This window comes from Aquila chrysaetos, chromosome 24 (genome assembly GCF_900496995.4).
Source record: "Aquila chrysaetos chrysaetos chromosome 24, bAquChr1.4, whole genome shotgun sequence".
NCBI lineage: Eukaryota > Metazoa > Chordata > Aves > Accipitriformes > Accipitridae > Aquila > Aquila chrysaetos.
The window spans coordinates 1,186,470-1,201,459 of NC_044027.1; the positions used below are offsets into that span (position 1 = coordinate 1,186,470).

General features: G+C 43.5%; 1 protein-coding gene across 9 annotated transcripts in view; it reads left to right on the forward strand.

Moving 5' to 3' along the window:
* The window catches only part of KCND3 (potassium voltage-gated channel subfamily D member 3), a 142,688-nt gene that overhangs the window by 41,898 nt on the left and 85,800 nt on the right, over positions 1 to 14,990 (forward strand). The gene's annotated exons all lie outside the window — the stretch shown is intronic.

The following is a 14,990-nucleotide window of genomic DNA, read 5'->3' on the forward strand; positions in this document are numbered from 1 at the left end:
CCTGGCTAACTGAATTACCAGAGAATGCTAAATCTTGTGTTATTCTGGTCCAATAAATATTAAAATCAGGGGAAAAGCTCATTAAAAGTCCCAAGAGTATAAATACAAAACAGAGCTATCTTTGTATTTGTGCTGAAATCAAACAACGCATTAATAGCGCTTCATAAAATCTTCCATGTATTGGTCTATACAGCTCTGCAGCTGAATCCTCTGCTGTGTACCATGGGAGGACCAAGTATGAATGCTCTTCTGTTCCAGATAAAGTTCCTGAGAAATTCTCAGAAATGGCCAAAAACTGGAAGCCAGTAAGAACTGCAGAGTGGAAAGAAATGACCATGTGAGAATGATAAATGCATTGGAAAATAAGGAGAGCAAGTATATATATCAACATAGGTATATAAATCATGTAGATGCATGATGAATTTGTTATGCCAGCTATGCCTGTTGAACTGTTAAAGCAGTGCTAAAATATGATTGAGGCACATGTGAGAAACTCTAGGCAAGTCTCCCAGGCCTTCATCCCTGTCTGGAGTAAATTATTATAGCTGTACTCACCTAAGTTTACATTAAATTGGGATCTAGCCAGTTTTAGCTACAGAGAGAATTATTACTGAGCATACATCAGGCAGAACATCATTAGGTAGTCAGGCACATATTTATTTTCTATTTCCCAACTGTATACCATCCCAAGTCTATCTACTACTTCAAGCTTTCATCTCCTAAACATACACACACCTGCTTTGAGTGTGCAAGAAAAATCCTTCAGATGAACATCATCTCACGGCGTGGCCCTGAACCGAACCCCGGGCAGGCAGGCAGGCAGGGAGGGTGGCAGGGCATGGGTGAAGCAGGCTCCTTGGCGTTCGGATCGTGCAGAGCCACCGCTGCAGCCCTGCCCTGGCTGCTGGAGCTGGCTCCACGTTTGTTTTCAAGCGAGAAGCCAGGTCGGAGCAGACCCCGGGAGTCCTGCCTGCCCTGGGCAGCGCCGCTGCCAGGCTGCTGTGCCACTGCCTGCAGCCCCCACGCCGGTTTGCTGTGTCATTGCACAGCTATTTATAGACTCACGGTTGTATCCAGGGAACCAGAGGATGTTGACTAGTATTCTTCCATGAATAAAACATGGATATTTTCCTGGCTTGAGAAGCTAAGAGCTGCTTTAGATTTAACGTTTTTCTCTCTGATCGGACTCAGCTGCTGAGCCAGTTACTTGTACTTCAGACACAAAAAAAAGGATTTGAGGCTTGGCCTAAGAGAATACGTTACAAACGCTAGGTCAGTATGTCCTTTGCTGTGACGAAACAGCACTATTCTAACAATATTATGGAAAAAATGATAAAACTTCAGGAAATTTGCTTTTTCTGCAGATAGCATCCTTTTCTCCAGTTTTTCTTTCCCCTGAAGTCAAAAGATACCCTTGCCTGTCAACTGAGCACGAAACGTTTCATTCTGAAATTTCTTTGGATAATACAGGCCTTAGTAATTTTTATTAATAATAAAATAATAATTATAAATGGAATTTAAACAGAAGGCATGACCACGTTTTTTCCAAATACTAACTTGCACAAGAGGAAACGTTGCTTACTTCCCTTTCCTGATGCCCAGGCAAAAGCTAACTTTTAAAGGCAGGGGCTGTCCACTGTGTCCTGAATTCATACTACTTGGAAGAAATCCAACATCACCAAAAATCCTGTCTAGCCATGGAAGTCTAATGGGGACCCAGATCAGCGTAATAACAAAGACAGACAGACAGACCAACAACGCCCTTGCAAAGGCAGAGACTCCTCTTTTAGAAACATATTCAGGGAAAGGGCAAGACTCGCTCTTACTGATATGCCTTTATGCTATCCTGGCTTTGTAGGGGGAAAGAAGGAGCCTTAAAGTGAATGCAATGTGATTTATTCCTACCTATAACTTTTCAGCTATCAGCTTGGTGAAGGGAAGGGAAGCAGGGTGTCTGGATGTTTAGCTTTAATCAACCTAGCTTACGAATCAAAAGCAATGAAGGTACTGCAGCACACAACTCAGCACGCGGCTTTTCAGTGGGTTAAATGAATGTAAGCTGAGCTCTGTGCTGTTGCAGCCAGGCTGTTTCTTGTACATCCCAGCTTACCAGCACCAAATCTGCTTAGGGGTCTCTGCACTGCAAGGAATTCACCATAGGTCTGTCCCCAACATCAGTAAACAAGAGGTCTGGAGTATACCCAACTACACAAGGAATGGCCCAAATATTTCACTCTCTCCTGGTTAGGACACTGAGTGTTTTGACTTGTTTCCTGCTGAAATCCCCAATTTCTTGCCCCTCCTTCTTATACTCACACATTTGCTAGAAAGCATCAGACCCAATATACACTGCATTATTCCAGCTTTATGCCATCCTCATGCTATAGAGCTATACCAGCATAAAACCAATAGTTTATCAAGGACTTTCTACACCAGATCAGTGGACAGCTAGATTGAGAGAACAAACAGGAGATTCACCATCTCTCAGACACAACATGGCCTTTTGTTGATCAACAAGAATATGCATCCTGTTACCTGCAAATTACCATGTCTACCCCAATCTCTCTCTCCCTATTGAAAAATTAATGCCAAGTTTCCTACAGTCGCATCTGAGATGTGAAATGACAAAAGGAAGGTCAGTTTGGTGGATACATTTCTCCATACAGTTTTGAAGTGGGTCAAGTAATATAGGACTTTGCATCACTCTCAAAGTAATCATAACTGGAATTAAATTTAGATTTCAATAATGAAGGCACTTGAAAAAGTCAAAACTCCAGGCCTGTTTCTGTGGCCCCTCTGTCCTGCAAGAGCAACCCCATGAGTCTATAGTCATCTCAAAGGATCGATAATATACAGATATTGCCAATTCACCCAAGAGAGGTGAAGTTTCTTTTTTTTGCCACTGTTTTTGTCAGCCTCCCTGGACAAATCACCGTATGGTTAAGCATAGCACTTTCATGGCAACTTTCACTGTAAAATTTCAATTTATTTATGAGCTCTTGTAACAAACATAACCTTATAACTGCCTCTGCAAGATTAATAAATACCATCAGCCTCTGCCTTTACAGCTGAGGATACTGCAGCATGGGAAGATGAAGTGAGCTGCCCAGGTGTGTACCGGAATGACACGACCAACCCACAGAGAGCTCAGATTCTCCTGGTACTTAATCTACATTACTCAGAAAATGTTATTTTGAGGTTCAAAAAAGGCTTAGGTTTAATGTATACTTTTCATGGCTCACTAAACTGCTTGGTTTGAGTTGGATTCACAAGTAAAGTACTGAAACAGTGCAAGAAGTTCATTTCTCAGTGTTTCAAACCATCCTACGTTAGAAACCTTGCAAGAAGAAAGACTGACCTAATGAGATTACCCAGGCTACTATTTTCAGGACTAACCGCACTGAGGAAGAACAGAAAGAAAAGCACATTACTGACTGATAAATACAATAAAACTCATTTTCTGATTTATTCTGTAAATCAAAATGCTAAAAGAACCTCTAAAGCTATATTAAAGCTGAGAAAAATGTAACACGAAATCAATGTTAAAGGCCATCTCAGCATCCTTTTATCTAACCAAAATTGTAAACACACTGCTACGTTCCCGAAGCACAAAATCCATTTACACTTTGCATACTTGAAAAGAAGTCTAATGCATTTTGAAAACCACAGACTTAACTGCATGCTTCTCCCATTTAATACAACAGGACTTAATAAGATTTGCAAGAGGCATAAAAGGCAAATGGAACCCTATAGCTGAACACACAATTTCAGGTTCCCAGCAGAGGCAAACCTAGTGATGGGGAAAATGTAACACCAGAAGGGATCAAAGCAGGGTAACGGATGACCAGAAAACACAGGGAAAAGTCATGAAATGTAGACTCAGTGCTCAACTTCTTGCAATACTTCTCTGAACACTTAGCAGATGATTTGTAACAGAGTCAGTTTTCAAACCCAGCTCCCAGAAGGATTTTGTTTCTTGTGGATAACTGCATTTCAGAGCTACCCAGGTCTTGTTAGCTTTGGGTAACACAACTGGACAGCCAAACTCTGAAGGAAAAGGCTGCCCTGGCTCTGCAAGTTAGTGCTGCTCTTGTCAGCAAGCACGAACATGGCCTCCCTGAAGAAGCTGGTCCATCCTCAGGGAGACTTACATGTCTTTATCCTACTCTGGCCATCATCTAACAGCAGGTCAGTACTTCTACCCGAGAAGTGCAAGTTTAAATTTCTGAATACGACAAGAAAAGAGAAACCTCTGAAACCACACAGGCATGATCTTAGAAAGACAGGTCTCAAGACTTCTAAGACTTGTAGTCATTTGAAGTCATCCATGTAACTAGCCATCCACCCATCTGTGGACATATCCCTAACAATTATCCAGTGGCTTTTGATCTCCTTACTGACATCTCAGTGTCCTGCAAAGGCTGCAGAAGCACTGAATGGTGATTTCGTCATCTTAGAGGCCTCCTTAAACTCTCTGCCTTGTTCTCAGCACTTACAGGCCCACAACTTCTGTGAAGCCCACAATGTTGGAGAAGCATAAATGCAGGTAATATTTGTCCCTCTGCTTAAAATTAGAGGCAGGCATTAAGCTTAGTTTAAACTGGTATATACACAGCAGAAAGCTGAGAGCTTATCCACAAGTGGTCTAAAGCATGGCACAAACTCAAATGACTCAACACAACAGATGCTCTTTATACCTGTCTGACTTTCTGCACAACGTCTGCTTTGATCCAAAAGCTTTTATGGTAACGCTTGCGCCAAAGACCGCTGAGGAAAACAGAAAGACTCCTGTTGACTTGTGTAAGCCCTAGATCAGGCTGTCAGATGGCGGAACTAAGCATCAGTTTTGGAGTCAGTAACGTAAAATGTGCACACTCAAAATTAAAAACATGCCTCCTGCGCAGTCACCACAATAACTTATGTTAATTCTTTCTCTATCCCCCCCCCCCCCCAAATACCTTTCAGCAATGGTCTGGGAACAAAGTATGACTTTAGGAAATCTCTGCACATTGCCTGGCCGCTGCCTTGTCCGCTGCTCTCTAGATATCACGTGTTGCCAAGACAACGTGTGAGGAAGGAGCCATGCATGGGCTGTGGAGAGTGTAGGTGGCCTCATGAAAGGGGCAAGGGGTCGAGCAGGTTGGGAGCAGATTTCCATGGAAAATATCAAGCACTTACTTTGGAGGGGGCACATGAAATTACTAAAGATAATGTCTGTCCTTTTTCCCTTACTGCCTCCGTGGCGGTGTGCCGAACTCCCCGCTTCTGACAGAAAGTTCTGAACTGTACAAATAAATCCAGAAAAAAATGGGTCCACTGCTGCAAGCTGCCTTGGAAAGGAAAGAAACCCGATGGGGCTCCTGAGCCTTCGCTTTTTGGTCTCTCACTGTTTCCTTTTCTCGCCCTGCTCCTCTCCCATCTCCATCCCGTATCCAGTAGGTGTTTCCATGGCAACACCATGTAAAGCGATGCTTCCCTCCGACATGGGAGAAATGTTGAATGGCTGAAAAGAATTGGCTTGGGAAAACCTGGAAATTCAACTAAAAATAGGAAAGGCAATAATGGAAGGTGATGGTAGAAAGCTGCCTGGAGACTTCAAACCCTTCTGGAGGTCTCATTACAGGCTGAATGCAATTTGCTGTTTCTCTTTCACTCTGATGAGAAGAAAGAAAGATTTTTGTTTTCTTGTAAGATGTGAAGCATCTCTGGCAGCATTGTCCCTTCATTCAAGCTTACTATTAGCAGTAATTCTCCTAATTTTATCTTAACACATAGAAAGGATTCTGAGGGACCCAGAGAGCAAGGAATGAGCAGCAGAGCCCCAGATTCCTCCCAAAGGAATGGCTTCACTTGAAAGCATATACTGTTACAGTAAATCGGTGTAATTTGTGCTCTGATGTCCTGCACGGCTTTACAACAAGTGACAAATCAATCATTATACAAACATCTTTTGATAATCAGTGTGGTTACATTAATTATGATAAATGCTTTTAGCAGCTGCAGTATGTGGACGCAATGCATAATTGCACAGGAATCATATTACCCTACTTTTCTATTCATGTCCTGAAGTACAAAGTCTCTCAAAAATTGCCATACTTCAATAGCTGAATACAGAGTTTACAATCCACTCCTCCAAGTGTTTAATCGTAGAAAATGCAGAGTCCATTAGTATTACTGTTATTAAATATTAAGTAATATTCCTTGAAAAAGAACCATTGCCACTTTACAAATTACAAATATACAGGAGGACTATATCAGTTTCCTGACCCAGGGGATTAATTGTAGCAGTTGTTGCACAGCAACACGGTACAGCAGATTAGGACCTCACCTAATGAATAACACTGCATCCAATTGAAATTGCAAGGAAATTTAGCTTGGGAGAATGCAATTACACAAGTCTAAATCTGATTGGATTGCAATATTTCTGTATTCTTAAAAAGTGCATCTGTAATGAATGGTAAAGAGCAATAGATAAGGAACGTGTAATTCCCATTGGTCTTAAAGACCTAAGAGGGGTAGGGGCTGAAAGGTTTCGAATTAAAGCGACAAATTCAACAAACAGATCAATGGATACATCTTCCCATAATTAACCTCAGGAATTCAATGCCACAACACATCACTGGGAGTAAGAGTTCAGCTTCCTTTTCAGAAAGGACGAACATGTCTATCAAAAACAGGAATTGATGTCAAAATAATACAATGTGAATTTAGAAAAGGTTATAATTCTTTTGAATTAATAGAGAAATGTCCTTGGTGGTAGGTTTTCCCCTCCCTGCCTGCTCAGGGTCGCTTTTTTCAGAAGCAATTCGCATTTGTCACTGTGAATGACAGGATGCTGAACTGGACAGATTTCTGGAGTGCCTGTGTTTAAATTCCCTCTCATCCTAACAATCGCAAGGGGTCAGACCCTTGGTTTTACATCTTATCATCATGGAGCTTTAAGAGAGTCTTTCAGGGGATTTTGGTAAAGCAGAACAGCTACATTAATTGGGTAGGAAACCAAAAGCACATTTCAGCGCTTGCTACATCACCTGTGTTTTTCCCGCAGTAAAGCTATTGCAGGGAAAAGGATTTTAAGTTCAGTTTTAGGCTAGAAAAACCCTAGTTGTTTGGATAGTAAAAAAGCGGGCATGGCATAAATATTTGGACAGACTCTAAACCAGCACAGAGAAAGGAAGGAAAGCATGCAGGAGGCAGTGCCTTGGGAAGGCAGCCGAACAGCTCCTTGGCTTTCCAGCTGCCATTTCTCATCTGGTATGGACAGTGCAGCCGAGATGATGGAGCAGTTTGACAAGAGCCTTGATATTTTAGCATCATGGGAAATCTAAATGAAAAAATGTGCAGGAAGGCTCCAGCTGAATCACAGCCTGGCCTTCCTGAAACAGGGAGGAATTGTGATACTGACCACACAGCCAGCCAGGTCTGAGCAGGAGCCTCGACAAGGAAACTCCTGTTATGCTAACTCCAGCTGGGAACGAGCACAACAGCAGCCTTGTAGCATCCTGATGCCCCGGAAGGAAGCACAACAATGATTAGCAAAAAAGCAATATTTAAAGCATAAAGATAAGCGGAATTCTGCTTAAAGGACTATTTAGAGAGGATTTTCCCCCACAATTTGACTTTTTAAGACACAGAATTTTCATAAAAATAACAAGGGCTGTAATAAATTCTGAGTCTAAACATCCAATTCCCAATGCTTTACCTTTCGAGACAATCATTTTACAGGTTACGGCATTCGTCTTATCTGACACATGTAGAAAAAGACTTTGCAGAAGGATTTAGAAAAACACTAATATTTGTGTTTTCAGAAAAAAACCCCACCACTTCAGAATAACAGAGGCTGCATAGACACAAGTCTAAGGAGACTCCTGAAGCACCTCCATGAGATCCCTTCTTCTGCCTTTTACCACCCTATTCTTTAGGCTTCGACCAGAGCCTTTTCTTTTCTTCTGTACATGAGTTCTCCTGAGGCAGCTGTGTCCTCAGGTCCTCAGTGATCCGCTAGTCCCAGTGGTTTGTCCCCACCTTCCCCTTTGCTACTTTCAGGGATGTGCATCAGCACAGTTCCAATAGTTGTATTGCTTTTTAGCAAAGAGGGGTTTAACCCTGTATTTTCATCAATTTTCCCTAAACCTCTTGGCATTAAAAGATCTGAAAATAAACCCTCTTTCATATTTGGTGTGGTTTTGGAGTCTGATTTAGAAATGGTTTGAGAAGAGCTTTTTTATTCCTTTTTAGCCTTTATATCAGTCATTTTATCTGATATATGATAAGCTCAGATGAGTTTAAACTGATTCATCCTATTTTGTAATGTTTAAATGTACTTTGCCGAAGCTCCATCATAATGTCACACACTTTTAAAATGAATAATTCATCCTGCCCACCTCTTCTGAAATGCCAAAAGGATACTGCGCCTTACCAGATAGAAGCAAATAGCTTTACTAAAAAATACACAAGGAAACAATGTAATTTAAGAAAAAATACCAACCCAAGCTGTACCACTGCAAATCTCAATACCGCAATCTCATGTGGGAGAACACATTAAAACCCTGAAGGGAGGGAGAAGGCTCTTTGCCAGGGAGGGGTCAGACCAGGGGTTCAGTTGTTCTCTGCATTAGGCACCAATGGCTCCGCGCTTTCTAACGGGAATCAAGAAGTATCTGAGAATCACTGACAGGCACAGATAAGACTCTTCTAGCAAATGCCTGTCAAGGAACTGTGTAAGAAATGACATTGATTTTATCCCCATGCTGCTACTATTTCAGGTAAAGCCTTTGTCAGTTCTATATTTAGCTGCTGTATTATGTACCTTACTAATAGTCAGGTAGAGTTTTGTCAATTTTGAACCCAGCAGGGATCAGGTTAAGACTCCGGAATGAATGCCACTTTGTGCGAAACTGATGTTTGCCAACCGGACTAAAACACAGGTATAATGAAAGAAACACGGAGAACTTCAAATAACAGGCAGCAGAGGTTCCCGCAGCTGTATAGCACGATGGTTTCCTGCAGCCATCATGCAACAGCACACTCACACCCTGGGCTCAGCAGGGTGAAACCTCCCACCCAGCAGCACCCTCCCCAGGGCAGGGGGTAGGTTGTCCGTGGGATGCTCACAGCTCCCAGAGACACCACTGCACTCCCCGGGATCACCATTATGAATTCTCCAGCCACTGGGAAGGGGGAAACAGCCTGGGATGGAGGAAGATGAAGGTAGCAGAAACACCAAGCTAGGTCTTTGGGAAAAGAGGGTGTGCTAGAAGAGACGGGGGGGGGGGGGGGGGGGGGGGTGTCCCAAACCCACGCTCACTTGGATTACAAGTTTTGACTTGGTCCAGAGCAGAAAGCAGCATCTCACCCATTGGCTCCTGGCTGGCATTACCGCAGGAGCTGACCCGTACTTTGGTCATAGCCACTTGTCTGCCCAGCAGGAACCAAGAAGGAATTTTCTGAAGATGTCAAATAAGTCATTTTGCCACAGGGTAGCACTGACGGAAAGGCAAGAGGCTGTGCTCCCAGCTGGAGAGCTGTATGAGCAGGACCATTTGCCAGAACTGCTTGGCCTCCAGCAGCCCCATGTGCCTCTTACAAGCAGATTTCCAGCACAACGGAGCACTCCACAATGCCAATAAATGCATTGTTACGCAGCCTGATATTTGAGGGCCTAAGTCTTCATTTGTATTTCATAAATATTTTATGCAAGGTTATTTTTACTGAATCATGGACAAGGCATGAGACAAACTCTCCACTGGAGATACTAAAGGCATCTGGTCACTTTTGCTGAACATTTGCAGCACTACTGGGAGCACTGGGTGCTATCACTCACAGCACACCACTTCAGACATTGCCAGGAAGAGTAAGGCAGGGACAGACTTGTATCACACAGTCTTGCTTTTGTGGAGACAGGCTTTCAGAAAGCCAAAATCAGCTCTCAAACACCTTATGAGTCTGGAATAAATAAAAATTAAAGCAAACTAAAAAAACTGTAAAAATCCATAGTCATTTTCCATCAAGAGCCCCATGCTGCTCATCAAACATTGAAGAGCAGTCTGTGAATATCTGAAAAAATGACCTCATTGTCATTCTTCAAATCTTCCCTTCAAGCCTCAGAGCGCAGCGATGCTTGCAAAAGAACACTAGATGAGTCTGGAGTCCTGTGGCCACATGTTTTCACATTCACCAGCATTTTTTCACTCCCAACTATCCTTTTTTATATGGTTGAAATGCAAAACAAATGCATTGGCAGAGCCTCTGTACGCTCACCCAGGCTCTTTCTAAAGTAACTTGCGCAGGGAAAGAGAAAAACAAGCCAAATGGTTTTAGCACCGGTTGCAAATTTTCCAGTCTTAGCTACAAACCCAGGGAGCTAAACCACATAAAGCATCATGGGCATGCTATGGACATTTCCCAGACAGACCTAATTGTCAGTACTTTGGGGCACGACTAAGTGAAAAGTGTTGAGACCCCAGCTGAGGACTGTCTGTAATGCCTTAGAAATGATTGAAATAAAATGACTGAATCTTCATTGGTCTCTAATTAACCTCAGAGGGCTGACGATGAGCACTCTGAACCCTGATGAGAAACTAACATGTGCAGGATCCCTTAAAAAAGTAGGGTAGGAAACAACAAAACCATAAAACAAAAGGTGTGGCCTGGAATTGGACAGAGAGAGCTGGGGAGGGCGCAGAGGCACGTACAGAAAATTATGGCTACATACAGCGCTGAGCAGGGCCTCCCATGGTAACTCACTAGGGATTATGTTGTTTCTAACACAGATCTGTGGCAAACAGAGTACCTGTGCACATTTTCAGCTCCCCATCAGCCTGAGTCACGCTGCTTTCCTTTCAGACACTGGATGCTCCTTGGGGAGCATGAGCAGAGACCCGGACCTGTTCAGAGGTCAATACAGCAATTGCCTCCTGGCTAGAGAGCGGTGGAAGCGGTGCAAGGTCCACTCTGCGCCGCGAGTCAAGCGAGCTGGTGGCGTGGGCCTGGCACGGAGGGGTCGGGGAGGAAAGGCAGCTCCGAGAGCACAAAAGCTCGTGACTCACCCCCTGGTCAGGCTTCAGACCGCAGGGACGGGGGAGCGAGGTGGTTGCTGAGGATTCACGAGGCTCCTATGACTTGTGAACAGACTTCGGAGCTGCTGCAAAAATAGATGCAGTCTCCTGCTGGGTGACTTCTCTCGACCCAGTGCTAGCACTAGATTAGGTGAAGGCAAGTCTGGAAAATCCCTTCCTCCAGAGCGTGCCTCTGTGTGCATCAGAGGGAAGGGGCAGCACATCGCATTTCAGCGGTGGGTTCTTCTGTAAACGATGGGAGGTGGAAATATCTGTGCGTCAAACAAGATATTCAATGCTATACGTCGTGCTGCTCCAGGTAGCACGCCTGGTGCTAGCCCTCCTCTAAGTGAAAAACAAGCCTGTCTCATCCCTCCAAGGGCTGAGACGCACCCTTGGGAGGAAAATTAAATCTCCTGCAGCTCCTTTAGGAGGGCAGCCCTGCCTGCAATGGCATCCTGTCGTCTCCATGTTTGTCTGGCCCACTTATAAGGCAAGCGCTAGGGACCTGACTTCTGTCCAAAAGTAAAATCTAAAAGAGAGCATATGGCATAGGTCTAAGCATTTGGCTAATATTCTAGCTTGGGAAGAAGAGAGAGGAGCTAAGTTTTGGATGCCAGTGAAAGCTCAAGGTCCAGCCACAGGAAGCCCATTCCTGCGGGATAAGACTTATTTAATGTGACTAAATTACCCTTCCACATTTCACATTCATTGAAGGAAACTGCGTGTGTGATACTTACCTATGTATCTCTCTATATATATATGATTACACAGTGTTTTCATAAAGCTTATGCAACCGATCAATGGGGGGGTGTCCCTTTCCTATATAACCCATCACTCATAGACCAGTAGTGTTATTTATAGCTGTATATAAGAGAAAGCTATTAAGTTCAGAAGTCTTGCCAGACTCTGGGCACATAAATGCCCAGTGGGAGAAGCAAGGCAGAATGCACTAGTAAATAAACACAAGATGGGCCATAGGAGATCAGAGATTCATAAACAGCTTTTAAGGCAAGAAGGGAACATTGTGATCACCCTGGTGCTGGCTGTTCAGCAGCAAGAGGCAAAACACCCATCTACTTGTAGATATGCCATAACCAGAATGGGCTCATGACTAATTTGCTTAGTTTTGAAAAACAGTAGCATTTTCTATCAAGTTTGGTCACCTCTTTTTACTATCATTATTTATTAGGTGATTTGGTTTACCCTCTTTCTCTGGTACCAGGCTGCTAGGGATGTTGGCAATAGTTGCTAAGAGATACTCTCTGCTCCAAAAGTCTCACAGTTCAAGAGGAGAGGATTTAAAAGTGGAAGGGACCCACCATGCTGATGAAAAATGGGGACATACAGACTGACTCCTGAACTGTACTGAACTCTGTTCCTGATACAGCAAAGCAAATCAGCATTGATTTAAATGTGCTTACAGTAAAGCAGGTGCTTAAGTGCTTTGCTGGATGATGACTGGGACACTGAGGGTCTTGATGGATCCAGCCCAGCATTTCCCTGTGGCACTTAAGTCACTTTTGTTACGTTTTGCTATAATTCTGTCACTTCATGAAGAATATCAAGCCTTGTCTTCTACTAGCCATCTGCAAAAAGAAGTCAAATAAAACTCCGTAATGTGTTCTCACTGCAGAAATCTTTCCCACCATCCATGTTTTGGCCACCTTTGACCTCACATCCCCATAGAAAATGACCTTTCCTACATCTCATGGCTATGATCTGTTAACACTGAGTCTTACATTGCATTCATATTCCCTGTGACATGACTTAAATCTGAACCAAGACAAGGGTAAAAGGTGTGAAAAAATCCAGTTATAGCTTCTTTATAAATGATGATTCCATTTAAGAACTAGAAAGTACTATTCAAGAGAGGATAAAAGAAACCTTCTATAGGAACGCATAAATTTGGAAAGGGACACACAGCTTTCATGAGTCATAGGAGGATTTACTATCTATATTGTCTCTTATCATGCCAGTTTAAAGCTCATCTGTTGCAAATGGTTTCAAATTAAATTTCTGGGGTACAAACATACAGAAAGTGATCCACTGACTACAGTGCTAAACTAGGGGTTTGGCTGTGTGGGTTCAAGGTGCTCTTCTGCTCTGGAGCCTATGTGACCATAGCATCTTTGTGCCTCAGTAAAGGTTGTGAGTCATCCAGCTGCTGCCATTACACAGATGAAGTAAGTTAATAGAAGAGACAGGGCAAACATCCTGTTTTGTTCTTAATTCATATCATTGACTAAGACGTGGTTTAATTAACCAACCTTCTCTCCCTATAGGACAGTCTGACTATCATCACTTACCATATGTAAAACACTACACAGTGTCATTACATGCTGTTCTTTATACTAAAAAGCTGTATCACAATGTCACCACGATAACTGAACCTACTGTCAGCAGTCTAGATAGAAATGCCAAAGATGTAATGGCTCAGAGAGACTTAAATACCCTCTCAGCTGTAGAGCTGATGTCTTTCTTGCTCATACATGGTATCGAGACCGTGCATGGAGCAGAGCTAATTCTTGCTGAATCATTCAGAGGCCTTTTTCCTGCTTGTAAATTATCCTCAACCTGGCTGTTCTCCTGCCACATGCACTAGCACACAGGATTTCTCAACCTAAACATCGAGCAGGCAAATCCTAGCCTGTGAATTGCTGTCAAGCAATAATAATTGCTGTCCCCAGTAATATTCCTCTCATCTCTAAGCCAATGACTCTGGTGGGACACCTGGCACCCCCAGCTGCAGGGGAACAGCTCTGCTTGCCAGGACTCCGAGTATCCACTCGCTTCCCAACTGACTGCTCACAGGTATTTACACAAGCATTTACAAGACTTTTCTCAACCACTCTTCTCAGTAGCCTGGATGCAGGTGAAAGCACCTCAAAAGATGTTGCAGTTCAGGAGAACATCTCAGCTGCCACTGCAGCGTGTCAAATGCTTCATCCGCTTCCCTCGCCCTTCTCCTCCCACTGGCAAGTGGGTGCTGGGAGCAGGGGTTAGGGAAAGCAGCAGGTCTGGGCACATGCCAGACCCATCCTGATGGTCACACACGGGAAAACGACGGGAGGTGGTAAAGCCTCACGGCAACCAAAGTAATAGAGAAAAGGAGATTTTTGTGTTTGACAACTAGATGAGTAATCATCCTGAATTCTTGCTTCACCCTAATCTCCCGCTGAGTCACTGGGTCCCTGTTGATACCCTGGGCTGGGTGACTCCTCTCTTGGAGACTGCCAGGGATTTTTGCCATATGGCAACAAGGAGATTTGATTAGTTGACTGTTTCCTATTTGTTTTAATTAGTAGTTTATTAGCCATATGTTAAATTGCACATTTCAACTACTCAGCAGTGTTACTGGAAGTCAGAAAGTATCTGGATGGGGTTTCTGTTGCCTGTGAGCCATGTGGATATTTGCTTTGAACATAATGTCACCTGGTGGGAGTGCAGGAGTGCTCTCCCTTGTCTCATCCTATCTCATCTCATCTTATCTCATCTCTTCCTGTTTTATTTAATCTCATCTGCCACCTCTGCCAGCACTGGGCAGGGAAGCAGGTCAGACCTCCGGCTGCCTACCAGAGCTGCTTGTCACATCGGTGGATGTCAATGAGCTTTGGCATTCCCAAGCTCTGGGGGGTCTGCTGTAGGACACCCAGGGACCTCCAGGGAGAACCTCCTGGATGAGTAATTTGGTGGTTCTCCTCTATCTGGGTAGTAGATGAACAGGAGCTTGAAACCTCTGCACCAGTCACACTGTGGTGTCTGCACCTCTTTGTTTCTGTATTCCCATCAATCAGTCATATAAAAGTTAATGGCAAGTAGATAAAGTCATAAACAGCAACAGAGTAGATTCAGTTTAAAACTCACTACAATATCCACAGAGACCCGAGAGTCGTTTTCACCCAGCCCTAGTGCACAAGCTTTTATTGCAGA